The sequence below is a fragment of the Triturus cristatus genome, chromosome 6, assembly GCF_964204655.1.
Source record: "Triturus cristatus chromosome 6, aTriCri1.1, whole genome shotgun sequence".
Classification (NCBI taxonomy): Eukaryota; Metazoa; Chordata; class Amphibia; order Caudata; family Salamandridae; genus Triturus; species Triturus cristatus.
In genome coordinates, this window is record NC_140589.1 from 154,855,264 (window position 1) to 154,873,609 (window position 18,346).

Below are 18,346 nucleotides of genomic sequence, written 5' to 3' on the forward strand. Positions count from 1 at the left end.
AATGTAGAGTACATGTGGAGTGGAACAATTGCTGACACACTTGTGGAATTGGATAGGTGCTGACAGCACACCTGTGGAATGGGACAGGTGCTGACAGTACACCTGTAGAATGAAACAGATGCTGACAGTACCTATGGAATGAAGTAGATGCTGACAGTGTATCCGTGGAATGAGACAGGTGCTGACAGTGTACCTATAGAATGAAACAGGTGCTCACATGGCACCTGTGGAATGGGAGAGATGCTGACAGTACACATGTAGAATGAGACAGGTGCTGACAGTGTACCTATAGAATGAAATAAGAAAAACAAAAAGGGGGAGTAGAGAGGTACCACTCAACCTGAGTGGTGGAGGTGGATACGTCCTCCCAAGATTCAGTCAATAAACATAGTGATCCACCCACAGATGTATAAGTAAGTCAAAATTTCCCCAGATAAAGTGTAGAACCCCACAATGGTGGAAAGTACACACTAGTTGTTTAAATACCCCTCACACACCAAAAGGGCCCTTGGTGTCATGCTTCATCATAGGGGTCTTCCCGCCCCTCTACGGGACGGGGCGTGCTACGACCTACGTGTACGTGGGAGCACTGGTTTTGTGAAACAGCTATGTGTTTTGGTAGGGTGTGAGAGGAAGGGTCGGGGGTGAATTGAGAAAGTGAGATAAAAAATACCTGGCTCGTCGGTCTAAAAGATTTTTAATATACCTATGAGCTGGTATTAATAAAAAGTGGGGGGAGGAGGTGTGTATGCCTCAATGAGCTGTGCCTCCTATGTCTGCCGACATATTTCGAAGCTCCCCAAGCTTCTTCTTCAGGACCATAAGGATCCCTCCCTAAACTCACAGTGCTGTGTAATAACGTGAATAAAGTGGAGTGTAAACATTTTTTTTATATATATAAAGAATGTATATAATGCCTCAATGGGTCTTCACGGCCAATTTACTTGATTCCTGTAATATCAACAGCATCATGAGCCTGATGCACGGGTCGTAGGAGTGCCTGATAGGCTATAACTCCCGGGTTCGCTGCCCTCCTAAATACGACCTCACCGTGTGACTCCGTAAATTTTTTTTACACTACACTTTATTCACGTTATTACACAGCACTGTGAGTTTAGGGAGGGATCCTTATGGTCCTGAAGAAGAAGCTTGGGGAGCTTCGAAACATGTCGGCAGACATAGGAGGCACAGCTCATTGAGGCATACACACCTCCTCCCCCCACTTTTTATTAATACCAGCTCATAGGTATATTAAAAATCTTTTAGACCGACGAGCCAGGTATTTTTTATCTCACTTTCTCAATTCACCCCCGACCCTTCCTCTCACACCCTACCAAAACACATAGCTGTTTCACAAAACCAGTGCTCCCACGTACACGTAGGTCGTAGCACGCCCCGTCCCGTAGAGGGGCAGGAAGACCCCTATGATGAAGCATGACACCAAGGGCCCTTTTGGTGTGTGAGGGGTATTTAAACAACTAGTGTGTACTTTCCACCATTGTGGGGTTCTACACTTTATCTGGGGAAATTTTGACTTACTTATACATCTGTGGGTGGATCACTATGTTTATTACCTATAGAATGAGACATGGACTGACAGTGTACCTGTGGAATCTGACAGGTGCTGACAGTGTACCTGTGGAATCTGACAGGTGCTGACAGTACACCTGTGGAATGGGACATGTGCTGAAAGCTCACCAATGGGATGGTACTCGTAGGTGGTGTCTACAGTCATATAGACCCAGAGGTGACAAAAGCCACTGGGATGGGACACATAGGATGTGGTAGTGCCATTTTTTAACGGAATCCATTGGAGTTGAAAGTATGCTTATGGAATGGAGCCTGTAGGTGGTGATAGTATGCATGGGTAATAGGAACCCCCGTAGGTAGCAACAGTATGCTTGTGAAAGTACAACTGTAAGTTGTGACCATTGTGTGGTGGTTACGCAGCCGTGGTAATGGGGAGCACGTTGAATAAAATACTTAGGCAGTCATTAAATGCTTGTGGAGTAGGGTTTGTAAGTAGTGATAAGGTGTGTGATGTGGGGACCATTAAGTGTGTAGGCAGTACCACCATACATGTCCAACGAGAGGCCACATATGTGAAACGTAGCTGGGAGGTAGGTGGTCGGCACATGGAGGTGGGCCCTGTTGGGATGTCACAGCTGAGATCATCTGTGGGAAGTAACGCGCGGACGCATAGATGCTGTGATCATGGATCTAGTTTGGAGGAACTGATTAGTGTGTAGGGGGTGAAACTAGGTAGATGAAATAGGTGCTGCTACTTTAGAGGTTCTGAGAGCATGCATGGTCAACTAGACAATGATGGTGTATAGCAATTGATACTTTGTTGTGGGTTAGAGATGTGAAATTGGGCTTTGAGGTGTATAAATTGTGAAATTATGGGACAGCCTGTGTAACTGATGAAAACGCAAGGGGCATGTTAGTATTTCACCTGTGAGAGTACACATGTGGAATTCGACCTCTAGTTCTGTCCAGCCAAGCATACACATCTGGAACACTGGACCCATGGGCTCTCCGTGGATCACATGCGTCTGGAATTGGATCTCAAGGTCTGTCCACTATGGAAGTACACATGAAGAATTGTAACTCCAGGTCGGTCAAAGGTGAAAATACACATGTGGAATTGGAACCATAGTTCAGTCTGAGATGCGAGTACACATGTGGAATTGGTCTCTAGTTTGATCCAAGGCAAGAGTACACATGTGGAACTGGAGCTCAATGGAGATGAGAGTTCACATGTGGAACTGGATCTCTACATTTGTCAAAGAGGAAAGTACATGCTGGACTTGATCTTGTTGTTCAGGTCAAGGATGTTCCCAGTCTGGTCCCTTCTAGCTCTAATCGAGTCAATGTTTTGACAGGACTAGTTTACTTTTTGAGTACTCAAAGGTCATGGTCACAAAACAACCACACGTAACCATCAAAAACCATAATTTTACAACATTTTTGAGAAATCATAATTTTGTTTTTACAATCTTCAAACTACAATTCTAAAATGTCAGTTAGGGTCCGCCTAATGCGTCACACATAGATATCTCAAGGTCACCATAAGCACCATCCCATGCTATTTACAATTGCTGGTTGCAAGTTTACAAAGCACTCAGGTTTGTTTCATTCTACCAAACCCACACATGTAAAAGCACCTGCATCCCTGAGGCGTGATCACTGACGTCTGTCCAACCGGACACCTGCTATGGTCCTGCTCCTCCCAATTACCAGGTTAATGTGGTCTATCGCATGCCATAAGACCAGGATTTCCAGCACGGTACCCTACTGTACCATCCTAGCAGGCGCCACTGGCCACGCCGTAGCTAAGGACACGAGGCCACGCCCCCCCTACGCCCTATAACAATGTGTATGCACCGGAGGCGCAGCGGACGAGCGCAGCGGGCGCGACGATTGCGCGCCGAAGGCGCGCATAAGGCAAGCTCGTTTGCGCTCGTCTGCGCCGAGTCCGGGCCTTGGGCCACCCCCCCTGCCCCCCAGCCGTCAGCACAAAGATGCTATACGCTAGCAACCCTCTACAAGTTAAGGCCTCCTGTTAACTCATGCCCTCGGCACTCCCTCCAAGCCATGGACCTTCCTTCAACCTGTCCTACCTGTTCTGCGCCTCTCAAACCTAACTCGCGCACAACAGCCACACAGGAATTCCAAATGCTCCTACTAAACTGCCGCTCGCTGCCTAAGCATAGCGCTGAAATGTCCTTATTGATAGAAGAGCACACCCCGGATATATTGTTCCTTACGGAAACCTGGCTTACCAGTGAGTCCAACCCGGCAATAGTAGAGGCCCTCCCCACCGGCTATCAAATAACACGGCAAGACCGTCCAAAAGGGAGAGGAGGAGGCCTTGCTATCATCCATAAGGAGCAATATCATTGTCGACTCTCTCCTGAGACCATCTCGGACTGCGAGAGCATGGGTTTTAACATCAACCTCTCTCCTAACATCTGCTTCTCAGGCACCTTTATTTATCGCCCGCCCGGCCTCCCTAAGCAGTTTCTTCTAACTCTGCCATCGAATGTGGCCAGCAGAGTCAGCACCTCCTCTAGCTTTACCGTGTTGGGTGACTTGAATCTACATTTTGACTCCCCCTCGGACCTTTCAGCTGCTATCCTATCAGATGATCTAGCGGCTCTACAACTCACTCAACGTGTCTCCTCCCCCACCCACGAAAAAGGCCATCTACTGGATCCAATTTTTTCAAATTGTTCTGAGATCACAGTGGACCCAGGCATTACCCTACCCTGGACTGACCACTTTTTAATCCCCTTTAAATGGACCACACCTAAATTCTCTCCTCCGGCTCCCACCACCAAACTCAGGCGAGCCTGGACGCGCCTTGAGGTTGATAAGTTGTGCACTAAACTGGCTAGCTCACAACCAGAAATTCAGGATGATCCCGCCCTAGCAAACCAGGCATATACCAACTGGATCTCCTACACTCTTGACTCTACTCTCCCAATGAGCAAGACTGTACTGAAGCGGCCTCAAAAAACCGCCCCTTGGTACACCCAGTCTCTCAGAGAAAAAAAGCGTCTCTGTAGAAGGGCGGAAAGACGCTGGCGCTTAGACAAATCGGCGGATAACAAAACCCGGTACCGTGAAACCATCAACGAGAACAAAACTCAAATAAAAGCAGCTCAGTCGACGTATTTCGCCGAAAAAATCCTGAATGCTAGATCTAAACCCAAAGAGATCTTCCAGATCATTAAAAAGCTAACGAACCCATCCCCTGTGGTGCATGTCGAGAAATCTGTCACCCAATGTAATGACATTGCCGAATTTTTCTATCAGAAAATCAATAAAATTTATTCAACTTTTTCTCCCCCAAACACCGACCTGTCTACTCAACCTAACAACCTCCCTAGCCTGCCACATTCCCCCACCCCTTACAGCTTAACTCACTTTCCCCCACTAGACCTCCCCACTTTAGAATCACTAGCCCTCAGTGTCAAATCAGGTTCTCCGGCCGACCCTGCCCCTCCTGACATCCTAATGGCAGCATCCCATACCATCCTGCCCGTCATCAGAGAGGTATTAAACTCTTCCATCTCCTCTGGCACCGTTCCACCCGTATGGAAGCAGGCCATGGTTAGGTCACTGATCAAGAAACCCAATCTAGACCCGTCTGATCTGGCTAACTACCGCCCTATTTCTCTGCTCCCTTGGTTGAGCAAGGTTTTGGAGAAATATGTGAACCAACAGTTAGTGAACTATCTAGAGGACCACCACATACTGGATCCCACTCAGACGGGTTTCAGACCTAAGCACGGGACAGAGACCGCACTCCTCATGGTCGTAGAGGAAGCGAGAAAAATCTTGGATCAGGGAGGATCAGTGGCAGTGATCCTCCTTGATCTAAGCGCGGCCTTCGACACAGTGTGTCATGACACCCTACTAAGCCGCCTGTCCTGTGTGGGGATCAAGGATAAAGCTTGGGCATGGTTTGAATCCTTTCTGGGGAACAGATCTTTCAGGGTTTTTGATGGCGATTCAGCTTCCTCCAGTAGACCTCTAAATTGTGGAGTTCCTCAGGGCTCCTCTCTGAGCCCTGCTCTATTCAACCTATATATGAGACCACTGGCCAGTGTCGTCCGCCCATTTGGAGTTAAAATCATCTCATATGCGGACGACACGCAGCTGGTGGTCTCACTGGCGCAGGAGGCATCTCGAACTGCGCCAGGCGGGCTCAGAGAATGCCTGGAGGAAGTGAGGAGCTGGATGTCGTCATCATCCCTGAAATTGAACGGAGAAAAAACTGAGCTGATGCTCCTAGGACCCTCAGAGCCGGCACTTCCCCCTCCCCTATGGCCCCCATGCCTAGGACCGCCTCCAACCCCAAAAAACACCATCAAAAGTCTTGGGGTATGGCTGGACAGCTCACTGTCTTTCAATGTCCAAGCCACAAAACTGTCAGCCACATGTTTTGGCATTCTGAGAGTGCTAAATAAAATCTTCCCCATCCTCCCCCTGGAAGCCAAACAGGCTGCCATTCAAGGGCTCATTCACTCCCGTCTTGATTTTAACAACGCACTTTATTTGGGTGCACCAGAATACACCCTTCGGAGGCTGCAAACTGTACAGAACAGCGCAGCTCGCCTTCTACTTAAAATCCCGCACAGACACTCAGTGAGGACCGGACTGACTAGCCTCCATTGGTTACCGGTCCGGCAGAGAGTTCTGTTCAAGGCGCTATGTATAGCCCATCAAGCCTTCTGGGACATGGGACCTATCATTACCCGTGATCTGATCACTCATTACATCCCAAATCGCAGTCTTCGTTCCAGCCAGACTCTCTTAGCAGTAGTCCCAAGAATAAAAAGATCTAGAACCGGCGGAAGGACGTTCATGTACAACGCAGCTAAGGCCTGGAATGCTCTACCACTTCATCTTAGAGCCACCCAGAACCTTACTATGTTTCGCAAGCAACTGAAGACCCACCTTTTCACATCTGCCTGCTAAACCATTGTCTTTTCTTTTTTCTCCCCTTCCCTGCTCTCTGTAGGTCACGGTTATCCTAGCGCTTGGACGCCTTCGGGCAACAACTGCGCTCTATAAATCTCCAAGTTTACAAGTTTTACTGTGCTGTTAGAATTATCCACACAGAAATGAACATTGGTGTCTGCCAGCCTCAGTGCAGTCCTAAAGGTAAACAAGGAGTGGACAACTGCCATTGATTTAACTGTTGCTGTGGGCCTGTCAAATAGACACAAGGGCAACCAGGGCCAAGGGTCCTTGGCCCTCCAAACCAGAAAAGAATGATGCTGAATAGGCCCAAACTGTGTCAGTGAACAAATCGGCCCCAACTTAGAGGTGAACCCCGTCATGGTGAAACGTCTGCTCGCCCATCCGCATTTTGTGTGGAATGTGCCTTAAACACTCCCCTATTCATAACTAGCCCAACTCTACATTTAGGTGTCTAACCAAAATGTTAATAATTCTGGATTTGATCCCAACACCCCAGATCTGCTTAGGAATCATTTGTGATACAACTATTTAAGCTCCAGGGAATGACCATCTCAAACAAAACGTTTTGCTCAAAATACATACAGAGGGGAATCCTTTGTGGTCTCAGATACACTCCCTTTTTTCAACCCATCAACCCCCCCCACACATACACACTTACAGCTTAGATCAAGATTCGGATTAATTATTAGGTTGGAGATATCAAAATCTCAGGTCATATTTTTTGCATGAAACATAAATTACATATGAAAAACACTACAGAGCACACAAACATATATATATATATATATATATATATATATATATATATATATATATATATATATATATATATATATATATATATACACACACACACACACACACACAAACAGAAAGTTGTAACAGATTTATTTTCCAATATACAGAGTCCGATAGAGATCGAGACACCTACAACCCCAATACTTCCTTCTGCATCAAAAACATTTTTGAACTCATGGTTTGCCTTTCAACCCGTACCCCTGGCACCTCGCACCTTTCCAGGCCCCCTTTGGACCCCTCCCAAAGCTGAAAAAGACCCAATCGCTCTCATTCGAGTACTTGTTCTCTTTACATGTGCAGGACACCTGCTTACCCCAGAGCAACCCTACCTAAGGTACTCCCACATCCGCCGGAGAGCTAGTCGGGGCAACGAGGACATGGCTTGGTCCTCTGGCGCAGACCACATCCTCCAATCACCCCAAAGGGCCACGCTCCCTTAGCACAAATGCGCAGGGGTGAAAGGTGGCTAAAGGGCCGCAAGAGTGACTGACCCAACCCCCACAAAAGTGCAGATTCTTTAATGACTGCTGCAGACATTCCCTTTGATCCATGTGACACTTGTTCTCTGTGCCTTAATCTATCTGAGATGCCAAGGGAACCTGAAAGTGTTCCTGCCAAGCATGAATTCACCCTGCCACAGGCCAACATGGTTCACCAATCATCTGCTCCCTTTCCCCCATTCCCAAACTCTTTGCAGCTCATCTTACCAGATCATTTCTGCCAGGATGCACAATGATGTGATACGGGGGACTTCAGTCTCTCTTGGTCCTTTGCTGCTTCTACTGTCTTGCAGAGCTGTGATATCTTCAGATACCGAACCACATGAAGAAAATTATTCTTAATGAAGGCTTATGGAGCTGTTGCAACCTGTTCGCTGCTGGCTAAACAATGGAGCAATCCATGACCAAAATGATCTGGGAAGACATCACTATTATGAGAAAGAAAAAAACTGAGTGAGACTAATACTCGAGTACAAATATGCAGGGTGAACATATCACTTGTAGCATGTAGAGGATCACTACTGTGTGAATGAAAAAAACTGAGTGAGACAAATACTCGACTGCAAATATGCAGGGTGAACATATCACCTGTTTCATGCCGAGGACCACCTTCCAATGTTTTTTACCTCATTCTCTGTCAATGCTGCATCTCTTGCCATAGTGCCTGCATCCATTCTAAAAGAATGTGAGGAGTAATTTTTTGGTCTTATCCCAGCTGCCGTACGGGCTGCAGTAAATACTGCAGAGATCTGGCACTGTGGCAACACCTCACTTTTGAGATGGATGAACAATGCTGCAGCTTCCAAGTTAGGAAGCAGTGCGAGGTAAGCTTGCATATATGCTCATGGGAGCTCCCTTGCCCAACTGGTCAGTTTTTGAGTGTGTCAGCTTGACCAGGAGATTCTTGTCTATTAAATGTAAATCTTGCAACTGCAACTCTCCCACATGGTCTACCTTAGACTCCCCCCAATTCACCAATATGGAAGGCACCATAGAACGCCATGACAAAGGCAGTGGCAAACAATGTCACTTCATATGACAAGCAGCACATCATGTGCAAGTGGGCCACTATACAACCAAGCTTTGTAATATCAAGGGGGGACTTGGCATCACTCTTCTTGGCAGATAGCTGGTCCATCTACCAAAAGCCTTTGTGCCCAGAAAATTATTGGTATGGGCAACCGCCCCTGCCAGTTTAGCAAAGAATCCTATGGTTGTGACAAACGTCTAAGCGTAGGACTCCGTCCATCCTTGCATCCGTAACTCGCTTAAGAAAAGGCAAAGGGACTGTACTGAGAATATATCTTCTCTCTGTAGCCCCTTCAGAAAGTCCGGAAAAGCCCTCTCGTAAGTGCTGCACGTTTGCTTTGTAAGAGAAACTGCTACTAAATCTGGAAAGACAGGCACCAATATTCTGGATATTGTGTTGTTTGTTCTGCTGCAGTGGAATGGTACCTCTGGAAACCATGGAGCTTGGAATAAGATAAAGCATCAGCTGCATTATGGGGCATGTCTGGCTTTAAATACTACAATTAGCTTTAAACATATGAGGACAAAATGCTTCCACAACCTCAGGATATGTCTGCAACTTCCTTTTACCTATTGATCGCCTCTACCGCTGCCATGTAGTGTGACCAAAATATTACCCTTCTGTTCCCAAAGTTCTTTGCCCAGACTGACACAGCAACAAATATAGGTAACAATAAAAAAAAATACAATGTTCTTCATCAGTCTGGAATCAGGACCGGACTTGGGCCAGTCCCTCCTACACCTGTGATCACTAAGGAGAGCCCCCAAACCAATACTGCCTGCCAGATCAGTGTATAGGCCCAAAACCCGGCTAGAAACTTGATGGGAGGGCCACACAATCAAATAATTGAACTGGACCACCAGAAATTGTATCTAGATCCTAAAATCGTCTTTTACCCCATCTGGCACCCTTGTGTGATGGTGCTTCTGGGTCAGACCTGCCATTGTCCTGGTTACTGACTGCGAGAAAAAGAGGGCCATGGAAATGATTCTTAAAGTGAAATTTAGATGCCCCATTAAGACAATAATTATGTATTGGATGAACACACACATTTTCTCTTGTTGAAACCTACACTTGTCTGCAATGGAATCAGTTTCAGTCCTTAGGAAAATAATGCACGGGGAAGGCAGGTTTTTCTGTCACGAATGGGATGCACAGCTCTTGATGCAGGGAAACAAAGTTACTGAGGGCCTGGCACCAGAGACGCAACTAGAGGCAAATTTCGCGGGGGGCTAAGAAATAATTTCAGGGAGGGCTAATTTTTTTAGCAATTGGCAGAGTGGAGATGCAGGGGCTCTAAGAAGGGGTGAAAAGCAAATGGTCTTTTAAAGACCGGTGCTGCTGTGTGTGTGCCCGTGAAGTTGTTTCAGCCCAGACTGCCATGCACAACGGGGGGGAGGAGTGGGGGGGCTGAAGCCGTTTGAGCCCAATGGGCGTTGCGTGCCTGCCTGGCACATTTGCCAAATCCGGCCACCTACATGAAAAGGAAGTGTATCACATTCTGGAAACTTTTCTTGTGGAAAAAATCAATTCCAGACATGAGCTGAACTGATCAACATAAGAACAAGAGATGGCACAATCCCTCAAATGCATGTATCATAGTGCTCTAAACCGAGCAGGTGATAGTATGGCCAGGTACTATCTACTTTTTTAAAAAAAAGGGAGTTACCCTATTGCAGAGCAAAGGGACAGGGTAAGAGTAACACTACTAAAAACAATAGAGTCCCTATCGATTTCTTACATGCAGGAGGAAGCAAAACGCTCCTAGAGTACAGTTTTGTTTAAATTCAAGTATCACCCTCTAGTTCAGATCGTATCATTAGAGAACAAGCAAGCAAAGGACCCCAAATATATAAAAGGTATTAAACATTTATTGAAGATAAATGATAACAATTTTTACTTTTGGCCACTTTATGTTTAGGAAGATGTCTTCCTCTCCCTCCTGTAATCGGTTACAATCTAAATTTCATTGACTTCTCATAATTGTCGAAAGGAAACAGACTGTACTTCTACTTGGTGTAGTCAATACAAGTGTTTAAAAACAATAAAACCAATACAATATCCAATCAGTACACAAAATTAAAATCAATACAGTTATACAGTTATTTTATTCTTGTCTGTAGGGTTGTTAAAAATTGTCGACGTAGCGTTTCGGTGATTTCTTTATATTTAGCACCTTCTTCAGGACTAACAACATTAAACATAAATCTTTCTGTCTGTAGAGGTTCTCTCTTATTTGGGATAGCGTGTACGTATTATATCTGTGCTCCGCTACCACCGTATGTATCTTTCTCTTGTATTCCTGTAATATCTATTTGAAACCGATGTTACCCGTCAAGCCAGTCTCCACCCACCATGCTGGCCATCGCTGTGCCACCCACTTGGTCAGTCATTAAGCCTAATTCCGCGGAAGTAGTGGGTGGACCAGGCCACACTACCCTGCCATTGAAGTCCTGCAGGAATGCCATCCAAATCCGCATGTCCTGCCTAACCACAGCTGACAGCTTGGTGTGGTGGTGTCTCTCCCTGAGACCAGCCATGGCCTGTGAGATGGATCAGGAAAATGGCCTTGCCATCGGTATGACCCTCAGAGCAAAATTCAATTGTCCTACAGTCTGTTGTAACTGGTGCAATGTGACCTTCTCCCTACCCAAGCATTGCTGAAACGCTGCCCTAAACTTGGTGATCTTGTCCGCAGGCAACCTGAAGCACCCCTGAATGGAATCTAACTCAATCCCTAGAAACTCTATTTTTGTTGCCGGTCCAACCGTCTTTCCCGGGGCCAAGGGGACCCCAAAAGCCCGCATGAGTGCGCAAAATTCCTGCAGCGCCCACACACACTCCCAGGAGCCCGCTGACCCCAAGATACGAAAGTCATCCCGGTAGTGCATGACAAATTGATGCCCTGTCTCCTGTCTAAAAACCCATTCCAAAAATGAACTGAATTTTTCAAAATATGCACAGGACACCGAGCAGTCCATTGGCATACACATGTCCATATTGAATTTCCCTTGAAACTGAAAGCCAAGTAGGTGAAAATCAGAAGGGTGGACTGGCAACAACCGAAAAGCAGATTCTATGTCTGATTTAGCCATCAGGGCTCCTGGGCCCAAACGCCTGAGCATCTCTACTGCTTGGTCAAAGGAAGCATATTTCACACTGCAAATCTCATCATTAATTGCGTCATTTAATGAATTTCCCTTGGGCGCTGACAGGTTATGGTGAGTCTGAATTCACCCTCTTCTTTCTTGGGGACCACCCCCAAAGGGGAGCAGACAAAGTTCTCCACAGGGATGGAATCAAATGGGCCCACTATTCTGCCCAGGCGCAATTCTTTGTCAATTTGTGTTGCTGCTACACTGGGGTTGGCCCTCACCGACAGTTGATTCTTGCACTCTGGTGTTCCCACATAATGAAGTGCTGGTATCCTAAAACCGTACCTGAAACCGTCCTGCAGGGTTTTAGCAGTGGAATGGCAAGGATACTTGTTGAGCTAGGGTGTCAGTGCCGTTACATCAATTGGTGACCGTGCTTTGAGGGGTGCATTCGCCTCAGTCCTGTTTCTTCTTACCCTTATCCCTTGATTTCTTGAGACATTTAAACTCGGGGTGAGACGGGTTGGCCCAAATGGAACACGCATGTTTGAACCTGCACATGCCTTGGGGTCTAGTGCAAGTCCGTCTATTGAAACCCCAACATTTCCCCTTCCTTCCCCCACCGCCATTTGTATTATTGGCGGAACCTATGGTTGCCTGTGACCGAAAGGACTGAAATGGCTGAAAGGGCTGGGGGGACTGGCTTTTGGCAATATTTTGTGATCCCCCACCAATTAGATCTATCCATGCAATCGTGTCAATGCGGTTCCAAGATAGAGATGGGTCAGATGCCTTACTTCTCCTGAAACTTTTGTCATATTACAACCATCCCCCCCCCCCCCGCAAATTTATCATGTGCCCGGACAATCCTGTTCTGGTAACAAGCCATCGGCGCCTTTATGTGAGGGAAGAGCTCGGCCATAACTGCCATAAATATGGAAAAACCTCTGATCCAATTGATCAAGTTTTCTTCCACCCTGTACTTCTGGAGTTCATTTGCCCATTCCCTAGGGAGAAGCCAGTCTTTATTTTTCCTGGCATCTTCCCTATCTTTCTCACAAATCAGCAAGGAGAACATATTAACGTACTCCCCAGACCAAATCCTGCCTTTTACCTCTTGCGTGACATGTCTCCCCAAATGCTCCCGCTCTGAGCGGGATTCCCCTACATCCAGCATTGGCAATGTCAGCTGCTTACCTACTGGAGTGGCCCCAGCTGACTCCGACTGCTTCTCTTTTGTCTGGCTGCTCACCGGTAATCCCTTGCTGGTTTCAAGTGTGCTGACACCACCCACTGGAATGACAGGGAAAGGTGCACCCTGCCCCTCAACAATTTTTTCCACCGGTGCAGTATGAAATTGAGCAACTATTCGCTTTGCCTCTGCGAGTGAATCAGTACCTATGTCTCTTGCATATTTTCAATGACTTGGACCACAGTCCAGGCCCTTACCTTAACATGCTGGAGGTACACAAACCGGCCGTAAGCATCTGGCAACCAGAGCACACCACCAGCTAATCCAGTGGGTCAGGTGATTAATCTCAAACCTGTGCGGCTTCCGGAAGCGCTGGAGTGCAGGCCACTCTGTGTCCCCTTAAGTATCCTGTGCGCTGCACCGGTCGTCCAAAACCCGATGAAGACTTTGCGGGCCTCCCAGTGATCACTGATGTTGCTTGGGATCTATAACATATGAAGAAACAGATCAAGTGTGGCCCCCCCGTGAGGCTATGCAAATATGGCACTCGCGCTGTCTCTACTGCGCTAAGTACACTTACACCTAACACTCATGCAACTCTGTGATCACCCATAAACGTTTCTTATTTCAGAACATATGCGGCACAGGTATCATTAATTAACTGAACTAAATCACCAACACAGCCTGGATGAGGTGATCGCTCGCTACCACCATCGAGTCTAATCTCCAGGAACGCCAATTGCACTTTAAAACTAACTACTTCAACAGATGCGCGGTAGCGGCAATGCCTGCAAACCCAAACAAGGCAATGCAGGCTCAATTGGATTAAATAGAGGAGAAAACCCTCCTAGCGTTGGGAACAAGGGACCTTAGCCATCAGGCCACAGTTACTACCTGCACACTAACAGCTGCTCGCACAATGCTAACGATGCGCGCAGCACACAAAGCGGGCGAATACCGGAGGGGTGAGCGCTCTAACAAAACCAGCGCCACCTCTACCGGGTACCTGAACAGTATGGTCGTCGCGTTCCCCCGGCACACCAACGCAGGTCCTCTGCGAATTACCCGCTACCGCGCCTCGATCTCTGACGTCCTCTGCGGCGTTGTGCTCCGATCGCCTGTACACCGTCGGAAACCTTCAGAGATTCTCCCGCCTGCCGATCTCCGACGTCCTCCGTCCTGATTCCCAGTTAGCCTGCACAAAAGAAGGGAGACAAAACACGGCTCCCCGACGGCGACGATCTCCAAACGACGATCCTCTGGTGAACCTGTAAGAGTCAAAGGGAAAGTCAAAATACAGCCTCCTAGCGAGGCTGGTGTGGCAGGCTGGGGAGCAAGGAGCGAAGAGACTGACTCCTGCGCTCCCCAGCCTTTTATCAGGGTTTCATGCCAGACCGGTTCTAACTGGCCTGGCGTTAGCCCATCGCGTGACCCGGAAGTGATTCAAATCACTTCGGAGTCATGCCCCCGGGCCCAAGACCAATCAATAGGGAGGAGCGCCAACATGCGCGACAGGCTTGTCTCCATGTCTGGAGGGGGCCGGCACGACCGCCATACTTTTGATGTGGCCGATGCCGACCCCACCGTTCTCTCATCAGGGTGGGCAGGAAGGAGCCAAAAGGTGTATTCAATATCAGTTTTGCCAGCAAAGCTCCCAGCCCCAACCTTCTCAGCTAATTCAATGCCTGGTCCACAGAAGCATAGTGAACCAAGTAAACGGAGGATCGCTTGTCTCATTACCAGAAGAGCCTTTTGGGGTGGAAAGATTATGTATTAGCTGATACAGACCCAGTTTATTCTGTAGGAACATGCCCGAAGGGGAACAAATGAACCTTTCCAGCGATGGTGCTTCCAAAAACCAAGCAAGAGAATTATTGTTTAAATTTTTTGCCACCACCCACGGGTGCAAAAAAAAACAACAGTTGATAGATAGAATGCAGAACAATGTCATACATTCACCCCAGTACAGAGATCTGAAGCCTAAATCCATTGTGTTTTTTCTCTCCGTGCCATTCCAGTTTGAACACCGCAAATCAAATGCAAATCAGTCTTGACCCTGTGCCTCATGGGAACAGTCCAGCCCGAACTGCCAAGCCAGGTCCTCCCTAGGGTCAAGACTGATTTGCATATGGCCAGATCTAAACTGGGGTGGAATGGTGAGCAAAAGAATGATGGATTTAACCAAGATCTCTTGACTGGGGGTGAATGTTTTGATTTGTTCTGCATTCTGTCCATCAATTGTGTGTCTTTTGCTTCAGCACCCACGGGTGAGCCTAAACAGATAGTCAATTCTTACAGTGTGCGCAGGGCAAGACGTCTGATCTCAGAGGGCATGGAACATGGTGGCCTCTGACAAATAGGTAGGGCCCAACCAACAACAATGGCTTTTTTTGAATCTCGGTAATGGCTGGGTGTGTTTGAAAAGACTGCAAAACATAGCTTTATTGTTATTGGCTGGTGGGACGTGTGGGGGTTAGCAGGTGACCAGAATTTATGCTAGTGGGCCGAAGTGATGCAATGTTTTCCTAATGGGTTATGCTCTTTCAACTGTCCTTTGCAATGTGTTGGTGTTTCAGTGTGATGTTGTTAGTGTATTAGAGTTTGTAGGGTGGACGTTTCGTTGGCCACAAAGCTGGTAGAGACTTTGGCATCAGAGACTCAAAAGTCTGGTGAAGTCTAGATGTGGTCTACTACTTTACCCTAATCAAGGGCAGTGGAACTGTGGTGAGGGTTCGGCTGGGCGCTACAGCGACTATCTCTAGTCCTTCTTGGGTGATCCTTATCACTGACATGGACAAGTGTGCAAGATGGTGCTTGTGCATAGGGACCAGGTGATGGCCCGGTTGCCCCGTCTCTTCTGCCAAAGGGTGTCAAGGTGATCCCTCTCTGGGGTTGGCTCTGGCATGGTATTATTTAGGAACTCAGCTTACAAGTTGGCCCATGCTCTTTTGTACGGGGGAGCAGGTGAGTTCATCCTGTGGGAAATCCAACTGGGGGACCCAGAATAGAATACCGGTAGGGACCCCAAGGGAAATTAACTGACGTTGAAAGGCCAGGTAGGTGGTCAGACACGACTCAATGGGATTTTTGGGGGATACTAATATGTTGTGTATGTATATGAATAATGTTTTTTAAAATAACTGTTTTTTTTCTGGTATGTAAATAAATAGAGCCTGAGACTTTGATACTCATATCCAACCATAGTGAATCTTGGGTTATGTTCTTGAGGAAAGGTTCTGATGTAATTAAGTGGTGCTGTTCTTGAATCTTCCCCATCCCTCCTTTGGGGGTCCACCGGCTATGCAGCTGGAGTCCTAAAACCCTGTTGGTCCCCAATTATAAAACCTGCTCTGAATTGTGGTTAGGATAAATGTTGAGCCATCCCAACAGCTTGTCAGTGCTTAGTGGTGTGTGTTTCTAAAGTTTAGTTGCTGTATTTAATAGGATCTTTTCCTGATTCATTTCTTTTTCTATAGTTTTAGGGGTAAGTCCCTTAACAGACTAATCTCACCTAACAACCTCCATATCCCACTCTCTTTTTCCTGGGCACACTCATTACACATACCTTTTGGAGGACTTACTGGGGTTGGGGGAACAATGTTATGGCTAAGTCCCATGTTCTGTGCCCCCCCAAGGCGCATCCTCTAGGTGAGCTAAACCAGAATGACTTGGAGCTTTGAACCCTTTGCTCCTGGGCACCTCATCAGTGCTCTGCCCAGGGTTTGGAGTCTCATACGGCACATAGGGACTTTTGGCTACACCGTCAGTGCAGCTGACCTCCGGACATGCACACCTTTTCCTAATTGGTGGAAAGGCAGCTCGGGGGAGCCCCTAACCTTTGGGGAAGTTCTACAATGTGCACTAGCACATGCCCACATGCTTCTACATTTGCCAATCTTGAAGGTCCCTTTGCCTGCTTGTACTGCCACTTCAATAGCTGTGATGTTATCCGTATTCCACCTCACAACACGGGGCGACAATGTTAGCAGCGAGAGACTGGCAGGGGTGAGTGGTGTGTCTTACAGTCACGTTAGACCCCACATTTCAAGTCAGCTGTGTTCTTGGAAGGGGTTTTTAGCAAACGTACGCTCACTACCTGAACATGCCATGGAACTTTGGGATCTGGTGAGTTTGGACTCCCCAGATTTAGGTTTCCTAACGGAGACATGGCTTAAACCCATCTAAATGCCTGATATTGCCCTTCCCCTCCCTGAGAATTACCGGATTCTTAGACAGGACAGAGAAGGCAAAGTGGGCAGTGGTGTTGCCATAATATACAAAGAGGCGTTGAAAGTCCCAGTTATTGACTCCGCTTCGGGCAATACGATGGAAATTTGTATATTTAAAATTGATCTGACACCCCAGGAAAATTTAAAGTGCACTCTGATTTATTGTCCCCCTGGGCCACCTAAAGATTTTAATCTAAAAATGATGGAAAAAATTGCCCCTCACACTATTACCTCCCAAAACTTTTTGATACTAGGGGATTTTAATATTCAGAGCGAAGATAGTGAGAACACAGATGCTGCTAATTTCTTAGCCGATATTGCCTCCGTGAGGGTTGGGGAAGATCAATACTGGTCCTACACACTCGGCAGGTCACACCCAGGACATCATATTTACGAATTCATCCTTCATACTTGCTGTTCCCTCTTGCCCATTGATGTGGTCTGATCATTCTATGATTCCATTTCGGATTAATAGTTGCCTTAGAAACCAAACTGCCGTGTGTCCCCTGAATAGCCTCCGAAGGCAATGGCATAAAATCACGTATGACTCTTTTAGCAAAATATTTGTTCCTCCTGTTTTTAATGAACATATGGATGGTAGTTAGAAACGAAGGGTTTTTAATGACGCAGTCAGTTCAGTGATAGACACGTTGGCTCCAGTGAAACATCGACATAGTAACTCTAAAAAAAAGTGAAGATTGGTAGACTGCAGAGTTACGCAGTGAAAAATCCAGATGCAAACACCTGGAAAAAAACTGGCGCAAATCCCATTCGGAAATAGAGAAGCTTAACTTTAAATTGGCCCCCACCGCTTATCTTAGGAACTTAAAAATGCATGAAAAGATCATGTTATACTAAAACTCAATCAGGAAGGGAATTCTACTAAGGAACTTTATAAAGTTCTTAAGTCTTTCACCAATCCCACAGCTTGCTCCCAGCAGATTCTCCCCTCTCAGGGGCTATGTGACAGTATAGCTGTGTATTTCGATGATAGAATTAATTTAATT